Source organism: Astatotilapia calliptera, chromosome 9 (genome assembly GCF_900246225.1).
Source record: "Astatotilapia calliptera chromosome 9, fAstCal1.2, whole genome shotgun sequence".
NCBI classification, from domain to species: Eukaryota; Metazoa; Chordata; class Actinopteri; order Cichliformes; family Cichlidae; genus Astatotilapia; species Astatotilapia calliptera.
Genome location: NC_039310.1, coordinates 14,694,043 through 14,710,559, shown reverse-complemented (window position 1 = coordinate 14,710,559; position 16,517 = coordinate 14,694,043). Strand labels below are relative to the sequence as shown.

General features: G+C 40.6%; 1 protein-coding gene across 5 annotated transcripts in view; it reads left to right on the top strand.

Annotated features, from left to right (window-relative positions):
• myripb (myosin VIIA and Rab interacting protein b) overlaps nucleotides 1-16,517 on the top strand; it is a 127,958-nt gene that overhangs the window by 25,180 nt on the left and 86,261 nt on the right. Inside the window, exon 1 of one of the 5 annotated variants that reach the window (XM_026179412.1) lies at nucleotides 6,857-6,924. The exons of the other annotated variants lie outside the window; for them this stretch is intronic. The gene's annotated coding sequence lies outside the window, so the exon portion shown is untranslated. Of the gene's footprint in view, nucleotides 1-6,856; nucleotides 6,925-16,517 lie in introns of those variants that run through there. 5 annotated transcript variants of the gene reach the window in all.

Here is a 16,517-nt window from a genome sequence, read left to right as displayed (position 1 = left end):
ACTCTTTTGGCGGGCGACTTGGCCTAACCTTCGCTGGTGTTCATTTTCATCACTGATAATCTTTGTGACCTCACTAAGAATCTCTTCGTCAGTGACATTGTTGTTTGAGGTGAGAGGTCTTAGTCTTTGTCGCAAGTCTGCGTACTTAGCCCCCAGGCCTTGATAGATTGTGTGGAGGAAAACTTCCTGGACGGTTCTTGGGTCATAGGAGATCTCAGTGTTGGCCTGCTTCGACTGAAAAATAAGCTTCTGTTTAAGTCCAATCATGCGATACAGAAACTGCTGGGGCGTCTCTTGTTCACTTTGTCTAGCACACATTAACTCCTGGAGCATTTCAGTTGTCGCTTTTTCTCCGAGATGAGACCTCAGAAAGCCCTGAAGTTCATGGAGAGACAGGTCATCTTTGAGCATTAACATGTCCCGGAAAGTGCCAGGCTTCACAATTCTCAACACACCTCGAACAATTTCAGCCTCCACAAATCCTTCTTTAACTCCTTCATTAATCTGCTTGGTGAGACTGTTGTAGCTGATTTCGGAACTGTTGTCTCCAATCTGTCCTCCAAACACTTTGAATTCTCTGCGTGGCAAGTACGAAAAGTCTCTTACAGTGACTGGCTGCTTAGGGCTAATCTGTATGATTGGTTGTGGTTGCAAATTGCTCTGCTGGCGTGCTAAAGCAGGTGACTGGGCCCTTACAGTTCCACATAGTCTTAGCCTCTCACCCAGTGTCTCATACGCTTTCCTCAACTCCTCTAACTGTTGTATTTCTGCGTTTGCATAGGGGTTTGGTGATATATCTGGTGGATCTTCCGGCGGTTGTGGGTCTAGCACGGTATTGGATGGTTGTGGACTGGGCATGGCATGTACTTCATTCTCACCAGCTGTTTGCACGGCAGGATTACTTCCTTGGATGACTAGATTAATCAAATCATTCAGCGTCAACAAATGACTCATGCCCTCATCTTCAAGTTGCAATAGTGTATTTGACTGCATGTAGGAGGTGATATAGTCCATACAACCTTCTTTATCCTCCTGACTGAGCTGTGTAGTGTCTTTGTTTTCTGATGCAAGGCTCTTAGCGAGTTCGAAGAGGTCTTGACCTTGGAGTGAAAACAAGCGTCTCCTGATATTCCAGGCGAGTTCCTTTCTCTCGGTCGACATGTTGTATGTATTTCTGATTATCCTTCAGCTCGATAGTGACTAGGATGCGTCACACTCCCCTCACTGCAGTACGGTTCCACGTCGAGGCAAAGGTCCCCTTTTCACCTCACTACCTGGACACCTACTCGCTGGCTTGGCTGGAGTAACGGCCTTGTCACGATTGTGTCGTGGTTCTGGTATCACTGGATCTGCCCTCGACGACTGTAAAAATAAAGGTAGAGTCTCAGAGAAAGAATCACAGGAGCACTCGTGTCTTTTCCCAAATTGCATCTGAGAGGACAGGAAGTTGGTCCGCTCTAGGCAACCGCGGGCGAACGACTACAGTGTCAACAGTTCCGCTTATTATTTCTCACTTTTACTCTCCTCAATTGTTATGGACTACACGTAATGAATGTAAAATAATAATTGTCTTAATTGCTGACATATGTTTTTCTTAAAAATAATAAAATTTACCAAAATGTGGTAGCACATTTGTGTTCACCACACATGTCAAACTGTGTGCCACTTGTGGAGGTGTAACATTTCTGCATCACCGCACTCTCACTCTCTCTCTCTTTTTTTTCTTCATGGTGCATTTAAAGATCCTTCATGTTGGGAAGGATTTCATGGTCTCGGAATGCAAAATGACACAAGGAAGCATAAGTTAACATAATGAAAAGCACCCGGTCCATGAGGTGAAGAGGGAGACAGACAGTGTGTTTTATACAAGGTGCAAAACAACAGAAACTGAATCCTCTTTTCCTTTTGAAGCAGTCTTGCGTACTTGAAACTCCTCTGTATGCAGGTGATCTTCTGTCTCTGTTCTGGTTGTCTTATTTTTCTTTTGAGGTGTTTTTTTTTCTTTTCTTTTTTGTGCCATCATTCAGAGTAAGCATTTAAATGTCATTTAACACTGAATCTTTGATGTGGTCATCTTAGCCTCTGAGGAACTTAATGTGTTTCATAACTCAAAATTCTCAAATTAATGAGCAGATTGATAATCAAAATAGCATGCCATTGTAGCTGTAGACTTAATAAATGCTGTGTGCTTTAATGAGGCTTTCAGGAGGTGTTTTAAAAAAAAACAAAAAAAACCAAAAGCTGATGGGAAAAATTGAAGGCCGCAGGGCCACCTTGGGTACAACTCTGACAAAATCTGACAACTCCCATCCAGTATGACATCCTCTTCACCCTTTTCATCTAAAAAGTATTATAGGGAAGAAAACACACAAGACAGAGCAGGGACACGAGGAGGTCTATGCAGACATACTGACAAATAATACTTCTAACACACAGAGAACCCACTGAGGAAAAAAAACCTAAGGAGAATCCTTCTCAAAGTAACGTGGACCTTCTGCTTAAACGTCTCTGATTTGTTTAAAAATTTTTTTGTTATAATATGTATATAATATGTTAATAACCTGGATGGTATCCAAATAGCTTTTTAAAAGTCTTATAGATCCCTTTACTCCCCCAAAGCACAGGCCACCAAACACACAATTGTTGACTTTTTAAACTCTTTAGACTTGCCCTCACTCAGTAGGGTATTTCATAAGTATAGGTAAGGCCATTTCTAGACTGAACGCCAATAAGTCTCATGACGTAGACGGGCTGCCACCGGAATGGTACAAATCTAAGGGGAAACATTACTGTTTATTTTAGAAAATTGTTTTAATTATATTTTGTTAGGAGGAACTGCCCCCACCCACCATCCCAGTCCTGGAAGGAAGCTTTTGTATCAGTTATACCAAAAGAAGGGAAGAATAGACTTGAATGTAAATCATATAGACCCATCAGTGTCCTGAACGTAGATTATAAATTATACACCTCCATTGTAGCAAAAAGAATGGACAGTATAATAACTTCCTGGATCATGGCTTTATATAAAAATGGACAAGCCCACTACGATAAAAAAGAACACTACATATTATTGAACAAAGTTCAGTTCCTTCACCTTATACCAGGGATGTGCTGTTGGCAAGGCTGTCCACTCAGCCCAAATCTTTTTAAGTTATTTATTAAACAACTAGCCCAACCAGTACGCCAGGAAGGTACACTAAACTGTATTTATATTGTAGTAAATGATTAAAAGGTCAGTTTATATGCAGATGATGTTTTGGTCACACTACCTGACCCAGACTCAAGTTAACCTGTTGTGATGGGATTTTTGGAAACCTATGGCAAGGTGGAGCTTGCTCCCTCTGGACTTTGGCAGCTGAATCAGATCAGTTTAAATGAACATTCTCCCCAAATTATTATATCTTTTCTCAACATCACCTACAGAAATACCCAGAGAACAATGTTGAGACTGGGATAAAAACATCTCATGATTCATTTGGAATAATAAGAAACCAAAGGTGAAATTCTCTACCTTTCAGCTGCCTGAGGGGGATGGGGGTAGGGCCCTTCCTTTATTTAATTGATTATTACTCATCTGCACAATTACAGCCACTTGTATGTTGGTGCGATCGACTTTATGAAACCAGGCGGAACAACATTGAACTTTCTACAGCAGTTAAACCATTACAAATGGTGTATGTGGCTGTATTGATAAGGAAACAAAGGCACCTGGTCAGTGGGTAGATCTCCCCCTTAAAATGTGGAGAGACTGTGAAAAATTACAGGATATGGTAAAAATGCTCTGGCCAGCATATGATCCCGACTTTGCACCAGCAGTGCAAGATGGTAGGTTCCAGCAATGGATTTCTTTAGGTATTACCTCGATATGTAAATGTGTGGTATGGCAGATTTCTTTCATTTACTGCACCAGCATTTTTTCTATCGTGTAGAAAAACAACAAAATCTTATAATTGCACTTCTTTTTCTTATATAAAGATATTTGTAGGATTAAATGTGAAGTGAAACTTTACTGTGATAGAAAGGGGAGTTTCACTTGAATGTGGGTGGGCTATACTTGGCCCGTGACGTAAGATAAGTTTGACATCCCCGCACTAGAGAATCCCACATCCAAACATAAGAGACACATGCTGCACAGCTTAAAGGAAAACAGGAAGTAATGAAGAAGAGGAACAATAAAGAATATGATCTTCCTCCTATATTTGAAATGTATTGCATGTAAGTGTGCTGCAGCTTCAATTTGCAGGCTCGAGTCTTGTGTTAAAGATTTCTTGGGTTTATTTGAGATGGCCATTGATTCTCATTTTCTCCTCCACTGGTTCCAGTGTATGTTTGTTTTTGTTTTTCAGTTGGAGCTTAGCTCTCAGTTTGAGGAAATGGACAGAACCGAATCGATATCTCCCTCGGGACTGTTTCTGTATTTCATATGAGACACTCTTTGAATCTTCTCTTATTTGTCTTTTTTAAAATTTCCTTTTCTGTTTCCATCTGTTTTTCTCTGACACTTATTGCTCGCAAAGTGGAAAAGTGTATCATTTCTTTGTTTCACTCAGTATCGTCATGGCAGCATGTGTGTGTGTGTGTGTGTGTGTGTGTGTGTGTACAGTATTTACACTGTATTTAAAATCCACCACCCCGTCCCTCTGCACCCACAAGCTGAGGTGATTCCCTTTGTAGCTGATATATAATTACCTTTCCATAAAACCCAGTTTTAAAGAAGTCACATAAAACATGCTTAATTAAAGCCGGGCTACTTGATTCTGTGCTCTTTTCTCACCCTCGTAAAGATTATGAACTAAACTTAAATCGGCTCTTAAAACACTATAAACTTGGAGCTGCTTTTCTGTAAAGATACTGATTCTGATCTTTGCCACTTTAATTTCTTCTTTTATTTGTCTGAGAATGGTTATTTATGTTTTTATTATTGCTCATTTTCGATTACTTGTACTGTTTTGAATTAGAAGAATTCGATTTAATCACCTGACAGAAATAGTAGAAGTGGTCCACTCTGACACTGTTAAATTACAGTAAAATCCTGTCACATGACCTGTTGCCAGTTAGATATATTGCATTATTCTCTGTTAGAGACTGTGCTTTGCTGCCTTTCCAGTAAGTGGTGCAGAGCGTGGTCAGGATTATCCATGATGGGTAACAGTTTGTTCTCCACCACAGCTTTGAAAGTGTCCAGCTTACAGCCATCACAGAGCCAGCCTTACTAATCAGTTTATTCAGTCTGTTGGTGTCACCAGCACCGATGCTGCTTTCCCAGCAGACCACAGCAAAGTGCTCTGCACTTGCCAGAACTGAGTGATAGAAAATCTCCATCGATTTTCTTCACAGGTTACCTTAAAAGCAGAGCCCTGTGCTTTAAGTTGAGCTTCAACTTCACTATTGAGCCATTTTTTTCTGATTATGAAACAATTCTAATGTCTTTGTTGTAGTGACATTCACAGCACAAAGGTTTGTATAAGAGAGGTCTGCTGAAGTATTTTCCTCCAGATCTGCACCCTCAGCACATTTACTCTATTCTGCGACATTGAAGCAGTCCTGCAGTGCTGAGATGATTCCCTTAGCGAATACCTGAACTGTTTTCATAGATGGCTTGTGTCTGCAGATACTGGGGTAAAAGGCATGAGACTTTCAGATTGGTAAGAAAGTTGAAATGTGCATTGGGGCAGCTTTGTAGGCACCTGAAAAGTTTGTGTAGATCTGGTGTAGTATGTTCTTTTTGCCTGGTGGGGAAGTTATATTGTTTAGGGTAAACTCCTTAAAGTTAAAAGGTCTGCAGTTCAACATTAGATACTTTATATCTGGTTATATCGATGACTCTTGTGTCGGTGTACCAGCTGGTGTTGACATAAAAGTAGACTCCTCCACCTCTCCTCTTACGAGATGTCTGCCTCCTCTTTTATGAAATTCTTGCACTCGTCAAACTCTGGTTTCACAAACTGTGATGTTTGATAATTTGACAGAACTCAGAAAATGTAATTAGTCTCTTGGTATTTGTGTGTTTGTGTATGCGCGGTGTAAATGAGTCCTGTGGAACCAGACTCTGTGAAAACTAAACAAGTCTTCCTACACTCCTCATGACCTTCAGCCACAATCAGAGTAAATACAGAGACGGTCTTTACCAAATCATTGCTACCTCCAGTTTATCCAAATTAAAGATGTCTTCAGTGTTATTGTTAGAAACTTCACCAACCACCATCTCGCCCTCTAATCAAAATAAAATTCCTTAGAGTTCTCAAAATGTCATCTCAAATATGCAGAAATGTAGATTTAAAGTAAATTTCTTTCTACATAAAGGCATATGGTGCATTCGGTGACATTCTGTAAATCAGAAATCCATTGTTGACATCCAGTAAACAACATATATTTTCACTTTGATTGGCTAGACATACATGAAGACATCTCTCTGACTTGTAATCAAAACAACCCAGTAATGACAGTATAAGCTCCTCCAAAGAATCTGCATCACCGCACTTAAACTTTACTGTGGTCTGAGGTGAGAGGAGCAGACGCCGACCTCTCTGGCTTAAAAGACACCTGTCAGTCAATTTGTCTTGCTAATGAGGACAAATTTAAAATGCAAGGTTGATGTTTTTTTCCAGTCTACTTCAATCTTCACTTGTACCTGTACCTGCATGCCACTGTTTTCCATATACCTGTGCTTTTTCTCCACATGCTCACCAAATTGAAATAAATTAAATAAGACTCCCTCACCCTTTTGTTTTCATTTGGGGGTGCCACTCCACCACCCGTGGCTATTTCTTCCAAGTGGCTTGTGTTTCTCTTGAAGCCGTCATTGGTTGAGTGACTGGTTTCGGGAGATTATGAGTCACAGCTGGCGCAGCAGTTGGCTCTCCCTTCTCTGTTTAATCACTGCAGGAGTTGCATGGTCTGATAAAGCGGCTGCTTTCATTATTAGTAAGTGAAACACTCAAACGCAGGTCCTCATTTTTTAAAATGTTTACCACTGGTGGATTGCTTAGATGCATTTAAGTGCTTATTGTACCACATTTCACCCTCAACCCATGTTACCTTCTGTGATCTATGTGCAGAATAATAGCTGTTTCAGAGTTAAACTTTCATAGTTAGAAAGTTGAATCAGTTTATGGGGAACCTTGGAGGGTTTTACAGTATAATACAAACTGGTTCCAGGACAGTTTGCTTTGTTGATTTAAACATAGACTGCATATCAGAGATGGCTATAAGTCTCAATGACAACAAACAGTGGTTTGTTGAGTAGCGTTTTGAAGCCTCAACTGTGGGATTTCAGGGGTTCAGGGTGTCATTTCTTTTCTTTTTGTCTCACCATGTTTGTTTTATAGGGAGAGCTGGGGTGTTATCATCTAATACTAGTGCTTGGCAGCTAGCTTATGTAGCTAGCTTGGTTAGTGAGGTGCATCTGTTATTATATGTGAGTTTTGGCAAATTAAAAACATAATCCTCTTACCAAAGAAACTGAACCGCTGAGTTACTATCCTATTTTCAAATCACAATAAAGTGCAATTTGAAGCAGTTTTTATTGTCATGAACAGAAGCTTTTGAAACCAAAAATCTCAAAATGTGTTGGAACTTTTTTCAGTGCCGTAGTCAGAAAATGTGCATAAGCTGTAATTAATCAGGAGCTGATGGAGGCAGCATACGGCAACAAGTGTTCTAATCTATCCTTACATGGTTGAGAAGAAGAAGGGTGGTTGTGAGCACAGCAAAACTGCACATTGAAGGTAGCGACTAGTGAAGCAGCAGCTGCAATAGTGCTGCCCTGATTCTTTAATTTTAGTGATATTGGTACTGACTACATTTCTTTTAGCAAACCCACTGTCTCACGAGTCCTTATCAAATTGTAATATCATACTATAGGCATAGGGCACAATGCATACTTGTGCCCTGACCGGAGCACAAGTATGCATTTTTTATTAGCTGCTTGCATGCTATATTATACAGTGGACTGTGTACAGTTGGTCATCCATCCATGTTTTTTTACATTTTCTTTAGTTTCGTGTAGAGATTAGAATATATATTTCTTTATAATTCATGATAACACTCAATTACAACTGACAGTGCTTCATCTAGCCAAAACTCCTCACACTTTAATACGGTTCCTTCTTGAAGCCTATCGCAATCAGCTGCCCTTTTTCACTTCCTCATGTGTTTGAGTTGTTTGAGTCCCTATTGGAAAGGACATAAGCTGCAGTTGAAACGTGAGTCTCATATGTGTTTTATTTTTTAGGTGAAGGTGGGCAGGAGGAGGAGCAGTTGGATAAGATTCAACTGTGTGAGAAATGGAGAGTAAGGCAGAAAGAGGAGGGAAGATAAACAGTTGGAGTTTTTTTTAATGTGTCCTTGATGAAACACAGGAGATGCAGATGCGTCAAGCTCTGTCCTATTAGCTGAGGCTGCTGCTGGCTGTTATAGCAGCTGCCTTGCATTTATGTGTGTTGTGAGTTCTTGATCAAATTTGTTTGTGTGTTTGTTTGTGTGTGTATAAGCATGTGTGTATTTGCATGTACATGCTCACTTTATGCTCACTTTAGTGTCAAAAGGAAGACTTAATCTATAGTTGGATGATTAAATGCACTGAAGGCCTGTGCTTAAAGAGCACTGCATCACATGTCTTCTGATATTTTGTAAAACATATTTTGTGTCAGCATACTGCTGCTGATGGGCTGTGACTATACATCTGCTATGTCCTTCTGAGCAATGAGACATATCCCATGAGGTAAAAACCCACAATGAGAAGGCATGCAATGCAGAAACAAAGTCCCGTAATTTGAGCCACTTGTCCAGGTGGAAAGCTCCTTGTTGCGTTGGAGCTTTCCTCCAGTCACTCGCTAAGTCAAAGAAAGCTGATTAGAAAACCGAAGCCCATTCAGCCTGCTTTACTAATGATTCCACACAAAGGAAATCTAAAGCGTGCTGCTTGCTTTTGGTTTCATCACCTGGTTCAACTTTTTCTCCACTCTTTCTCTGTGAGCATCTCTCTCTAAATATTCTTTTCTTCCACTTTCCTTTGCTCCCTTTGATGCTTGTGGTTTTGTCAGGACTGTTAATACCTTCCTCTGACATATATTCTGTTTCCACAAGCTGAGCGCTCTCTGCTGAAGCCAGTCCAGTGTTCCTGTGTTCACCTCTTTTAATGTTCGGCCATCATAAACACTTAATTTTTTGGTCAGTACAGTACATCATGGTGTAGGTGGATTAAGCCTGGCGGAGGCGAAGGCGGGGGCACTGCTCCTCTGCCAGTACATATTAGTTCAGGCTCTGGATTTTGGCCAGCTGTACATCTGCAATTAGATTTGTGGTCAGGTGAAGGAAAGCAGCGGTAGACTCGAGGACATCTGGAGACATGCGGAACACATATCCAGACTTCTCTTTGTCATTTCGGGAAACCCAACATTCATCTTTAATTGCAATTAAGTATATAGTAAGCCTGGGTTACATCCTGCCCGCTATGTTTAGCAACCAAACTGGGGAGGACAAATTTCTAATCCGCTAAAATGTAAAAATGTAATGGTTCGGCGATGTTGCAGCACCACCTGCTCTTCTCATTTTGAGATTTTTTTTCTCCCCCTGGTGCACAGGAGTCAGACTAATTCTGTCAATTCCCCGTGTTTTATAGGAGGCTGTGTTTTATGACTGTGTCGTCTGTATTGATGGTTTTGCACAGCTGCACTGCCTGGCTGCCAGGCTGTCAGATGTTAACCCAAATATGCTGATGGAGTAGTGCCACAGCTCATTGAGTTGCCAGTCGCAACCACGAGCTGGATTGTGGAAATAAAATAAAACGGGTTTGTGATCTTCCAGACAAAAAAATCTACTTTAATAACACAGAGCACAGTGTGCTGGTATTTGTTTCGTCAAGTAGGTGCGATTCCAACTTTCAGCATTATTTTCAACTTTATTTTACATACCCTGACCAATTAACTGCAAAAAAATGATAGCCCTTTTTGTATATGCTGTACAAACTGAAAGCGCGCCTTATTTTGGCCTCGATATATAGATGTGAACACCACCAGACACCCTTAAAACATAATGTCAGCACTTTAAACCCATTGTTTTGAAATCCAGCATGCTGGAGTGCAGCCAAAACAATGAAAAACATTTCACTCTGCTAATACTTTCAGACTGCAGATTGCACTGCTGGCAGTGTGCTTCTAAAGCAAAAAATAAAAAAATGGCCCTATTTCTCTCCACCACAACAACCTTTCCCCCTCATTTAAAAAAAAGTTTCTATGGTTAAACTATGCTGACCAGGAAAGTAACATGCCTCTAAGCCATTAAAATGCAGTCCTGGTTTCCAAACGCTCCTGTCTGGGAGCAGCCTTGGAAAATGACCTTCTCCATTGGGCCCATAGGGAGCACTGTTGTCCGTCTTGTCAGGACCAAGCTAGACTGTACACACATGGCTGCGCTTTCCTCATCCCGGTGGCTGACCACAGGCTCCAGACCAGACTGAGTGACCCACAGGGCTCCTGTCAAAATTATATTCAGGTCTAATTCAGTGTCAGTCTGTCGAGCTTTAGTGTGGGTAAGGGTGGGCGGGGGGAGAGAATACTACCTAGATTTTCTGCCAAAGCTTTATTTATGTTGGAAGGAAAAACAGCTGATACGAGTTTTAAATCAAATCTTTTTATTCTGCATTTTTTCCTCTAGTTTTTGTTCCTTCTTTATACTGCAGTAAATCACATATACAGAGTATTTAACAGCTGTATTCATTGCTTTTAGTGCCCTCCTCTGGTTCCAGATTTAATTGCAGATTTTAATCCTAACAAGCGCTCTCTTGTATGTCTGAGATGTCACTTTGAAATATAAAATAAATCTCTCTGTAATGACTGTTTGGAGTGTGAAAACTGCACCTCTTGGTCAATATCGTCTCCCCCAATCCCTGCTTTCATTTCCTGCGAGCAAACAGATGTATAAACATGGAAGCAAGACGTTTTCTGGGGTTAATTTCTAAAATCAAATAGACTCTGGGTTTTGCGTGGTTGCTTATCTGCAGCATCCTCATGCTTTGTGAAAGGAGGCATCAAAAAGATTTGTAAATCAGTGAAGAATCTCTGATTTTTATTTATCTATTTTTTTTTTTATTGTTGAAAAGATGATCTTCCAAGGCGAACGTTTCAAATCGTTTCTGTCCATTTTCTGTGCAAAGACAAATTCCAGCAGGCGTCCACTCAGACCTCACCACGTTTTCACTGGCAGCACGCACTCCCAGCAAAGACAGGCTGTGTGATTCGCACTAACGCAAATAGGCAACGAATTGTGTCTTCGGGCTGTACGGAATGATCGTAATAATTAACAGGCCAAAAGAGGACACTCGTATAACGCAGCTCTAGCTGACAGTATATAGCTTTAAATAGCCGACCATTGCCTGACTAGGCTACTTGAGCAGGCAGCACACCGTGGAAAGAGTTGACAGGGGAAGGGAGCGCAGAGGATGTGGGGTGAGGTGGAGTGGTTAAAGAGTTAGGGGGAGGGCAATAATTAGCTGAGCTTGTCATTCTAGTGATTAAACACTGATTTAGAAGAGTGCTCAGTGGGTACATGGAGTTAAATTGGCTGTTCTGCTGTTAGTGCAGACGTGACACACGAGGACTGGGTCACTGCACTGCAATGCAGCAGCACATAAGTGCAGTTCACCTCCCTGCTTGTAGGTCTGAACAGTGTTTGCTTATGGGCCAGAAGTAATGCGAACATACTGGCTGACTTTGCTCCTGAACAGTGATCCCTTTTGGTACCTGTTACTTCCTGCATTGTTCTCACAAAGCACATACTTGATAAATAGGCATCATTATTGCTGCTGAAAGAGCTTGCTGCTATCTTCAAAAATAAAGACGAATTTGCTGTACCCCTCTAATAAGTGCATGTTAGTTCGCAGGTTAAAAGCTCCAGTAAGTAATGTGTATTGGTGGTTATTAATATAAGCCTTTTCTGCCTTGTCTCATAATAAAAATGCTGGTACCCCTCACTCATAATGTTCGCATCAAATACTTCAGGCACTCCTCTTTTTCTTTTCTCTCTATACTCCCTTCTTGACTAAACAAGAACCTTCATTCTGCCAGGCACAGCTGCTTGATAAATATTACACGAGGCAATAAATCAACTTTTCTCCCCTGTTTTCCTCTTGCGGGGCTCTTTAATTCCCCGTGAATACTGAGAATATTCTACCTTTATTTTCTACATTGTTACTAGACATATTCTTCCTTGGGCAAAACGCAGCACTGGTTTCTAGTTTAGATTCACGTTCCAAGCACACATCGCCCTGTCACCCTGCTGCATGCAGGGAGCATAAACTGTTTGCTAAACAGAAGACTCAGGCTTATAGCGAGAGTGCAAATAAAATAGTTATATGACTCTGCTTACACACAGATGCTTGTTCTTGCACATGTTGGTATAATCAATGGGGTATTTAAATGTTGTATGAGAATCGAGTGAGTTTGGTTACCTCGTTAGTTGATTTACACATTCAAAAATAAATTGTTAGAAAGTCCATAAGCATGGATTTTGAAAGGAGAAGATGGGGTTTTGGGTAATTGCTCTTGTTTTAAACGTCATGAGTCAGTAGTTCGTATTTAAAAGGACTGTAGGGGGTTTAATCATGACAAACCAGCTCACTGTTATTGCTCTAATCAGATGTGTTTTGTTATCATAGACACACAGTAAATGGACATAGCTTCCAGGTTGGAAAAATAAAGCAAATGCAGGAGAGCCTTAAACCTGCGTTCTATCTGAACGCCACCAGATGGCGATAGCTGTGGTTGCTAACAGATTACAGCTCCTATTGAAGTCTATGGGAAAAGAGATCTCTGATTCTCTGTAAACATTTTCCTTTTTGGGCTCAGTTTCTCAGTTTGGGTCATATTAAATGAAAAAAAAAGATAGTGCAGGCTCATTGGTTAAGGACCTGTCCAATCATAAGTCGGTAACTAATGAACGTACAGTTATGTCTTTACAACCAAGATGGCACCAGCGACAATGTTTGTCTGTAGGCTTCGAAACGGGACTCAAGAAATCAGCGGGTGGTGTCAAATTATGTACATCCATTTCTTAACCAGGCTATGTTTCTCTGGTTTCATCTTAAATTCAAATTACCACAGTGTGTTCAATAACACCATCTTTTCTATGCTTTCACGTCTAATATTCCAATGCAACGTCTATTAATATTGACATCATCATATGGCTTAATAGCAGTAACCTTTTCAGCGGTATAAGTAGCTCGTCGGTTGGATTGGACCGCACAGGCCAGCCTTCGTGCATCAGCCAGCCTTAACCCTGTCGCTGGTTCACCAGCAACTGTTCATTCCTTGGACCATTTTTGATAGATAATGAACATTACAGACCAGGAACAACCTACAGGAGCAGCAGTTTTTAGATGCTCTGATCCAGTCATCTAGCTTTTTGTCAAACTTGCTTAAATCCCTACGCCTGCTCATTTTCCCTGCTTCTAACCCATCAGCTTCGAGGACAAAATGTTCACTTTCTCCCTAACATATCCCACCTACTAACAGGTGCCGTGATAAAGAGACAATAAGTGTTACTCATGTCACCTTTCAGTGGTCATAATTAGGGATGGGAATTGATAAGATTTTCACGATTCCGATTCCATTTTCGATTCTGTTTAACGATTCAATTCTTTTTTTTCTTTTTTTTTTTAAAGGAGAACACTAATATCGATTAGCTTAGAACTTTGTTTTACATCTTCTCTTTGAACAAGATAGAAATTTAGGAGTAACATGGCCTTACAAACCCAACAGTGAGATCTTAAGAGATCCACAGCCTACGGCTCTTCAATGGGGTGTCACAGGGTCCCCAGGAAAAAAAATTGTAAATGTAAAATAATAAAATAAATATTCTTCTGTAGCAATAACAAAGTATAACATAAATTATTCTGTAGCAATTACACAAGAATATCCAGTAATGTCCCTGTCTACAATTAAACACATTCACTTACCGAAAATCGGGGGCATCTGCTGTGGCAAGCCTTTTACCACAAACTTAGTCACTGCTTGGTGACATTCGTCTATCCTGGCCTGAAAGGAGACGCTACCGGTAGACTGCAGCGAGAACTGCCAGCATCTGAGCCAGACTCTGTCTGTCTCTCTCATCATGGTCACCTAAATGCACAGTAATGGCAGGTTTTGTAATAAGGCAGATCGCGCTAACATAATATGCACTGTTAGTTGATTATTTACCTGCCGCATTAACGGGAGAGGACGTGCAAATGTTACCGCTGCTGCTGGGTTGAGATTCACGAGTCCGGAGCGGAATTAAAAACACGACATTCATTTAAGGTCATCACGTGTTTTGTGAGCAAATGCTTTTGCATATTCGTAGTGTTTCCTCCCTTAAATGAAATATCTACTTTGCAAGTATTGCAAGTTGCCCTGTTGTCATCTGTTCTCGTAAAGTATAACCAAAGCGTTTGAGCCGCTTAGGCGCCGTGTTTCCTGCCAGGTAAATGACGCTCCGCAACGTGGTGACTTCATTCGGGGCGACTGGAATCGATAAGGGAATCGTTTGCAAAAATGGCAAACAATTCCAAGGAATTGAAACAGTGGGAACCGGTTCTCAACAAGAACCGGGTTTCGATACCCATCCCTAGTCATAATGTAGTAAGACCTGATGAGTTTATGTAAAAGATGGACGTAGCCACCAAGACATTGTCCACTACTTCAGGTGACTGTTTTATAATCTCAAGTTTGGCATTTTGGCCATCATCACCTTGGATGTTTTTGAAACCAAAGAAGACCATATTTTGATGACAGGGCAGACCATGGAAGTTATATGGAAGTTGGGCTTTTTGACATGTAAGTATGTGGGGATTGACTGGATTTTGGTGCCAAGTAGCCATTCAAGGAATATTTGGCACAATTGTTTTGGCCCTGGATTTTGCAGCTTGATGGAGATACATGTTTCATTACATTTAAACAAACCCCAAACACATTTCAAACCCAACCAAAGACAGCTTAGTAGTTTCAAACAGAGCTTTTTTTGTTGTATGCATCTACCAAGATCTTCTCTACTTCAGATCAGATCATAAATGTGATTTTGCCTCTGAAGAGGTCAACAAATTGGTTGCATGTAAAGGTAATTTCCGGAACACCAAATTGCATTCACCACAATAATTTCCTAATATTTCAATATGTTATTACTGAGTTGTTCTCATTTCCACCGGAGCTGTAAAAACTGTTATTGCCTCTGCGAGGTAGAAATTGGCTTCCTTTTTAACACTACTGTCCTGAAGATGCCATAGAGATGGATTAAAGTGTGTCTTCAAAGATTTGAATCAACAAGGCATAAGAGTTTCAGTGTGGGGACGCAGCAGCTTCATGGAAGAGTAATTGGTAATGTTTTGTACAAACAGCTTTCGATACACAGACAGTTTTCCCTTGAAATTCTGGTATAGAAAGACCCAGTCAGATAGAAAGGTTGTAGCGACTCTGTGTTTCTCAGACAACGATTGTGTCTTGCAGACTGCTTTGTGCAGTAAGCCATCAGATTGTGGCTGCATTACTGACACTTATTCTCCACTGCTTGCACAAGACCTTTCACCATTACTTTGCTTTTACGCCTCTAAAAAACGGATGGAGAAATAATGATGCTTCACCTTATCTGTAGAACTTCTTCTTTTGCCATTAAACTAAACAACATCATCTGACAATGCAGGTTTAAATACCAAATAGACTCAAATGTGTAAGCATGAAATTATGCAAAATCTGTTAGAAGTGTTTTTTCACCATAAGTCTGTACAGCAGATAACCACTGGCATTATTTATTAAATTGTGAATCATCATTGAATCAGGACTGAAGTTGAAATTTGATCAAGCCAGTTCCCAAGGCAACACTGAGCAAAGTGTCTCCACCTGAAGGAGATCTTGCTGTGAGGCTTGTTGGCCTGCACTGTAATTTATAGCCCCATTTTGTATTAGCCACACTTTATCATCCACTGCACACTCTGCATGGTGTTGTGTCAGCAATAATTATTCTCACTTCTCTCACAGTTCAAGCTGGATATATTTATGATGTGATTTTAATAAGGTAAGTGATTTTCAGAATGCCAAAGGTGTTTACAGCACAGTCAAGGACACAACGGGTTATTTATGTAACTCCTTGGTGTTCAGATATTAAGTAAAGATTAAAAACTGTCTTCTTTATATCACCCAAATTCTTTCTTGCATGAGTCCCCTTTCTCTTCACCTGAGGCCTTCTTCTCTTCTCCTTTCCCTGGCAGACTTGTTGGTTTTTTGTGCTGCTTCGCCCTTCTCTATTAACCACCTTTCCTGTTCTTACTTGTCATATTTTATGCAATGCAGTATTAGGCCTATTTTGCTGAGATACTTTTTATAGATTTGTTCGCCGCTGCGTGGAGGCAGTACTGACTGGCACAATTTTATATATTACAATGTTTTGTATAGATGTTATATACCACATTATGTTATACAAGACTACAGGGGATGATAAATGGAGCCATGCTGTAAGCAGCTGGTAATGCTACAGCTATATTGATGAACAAT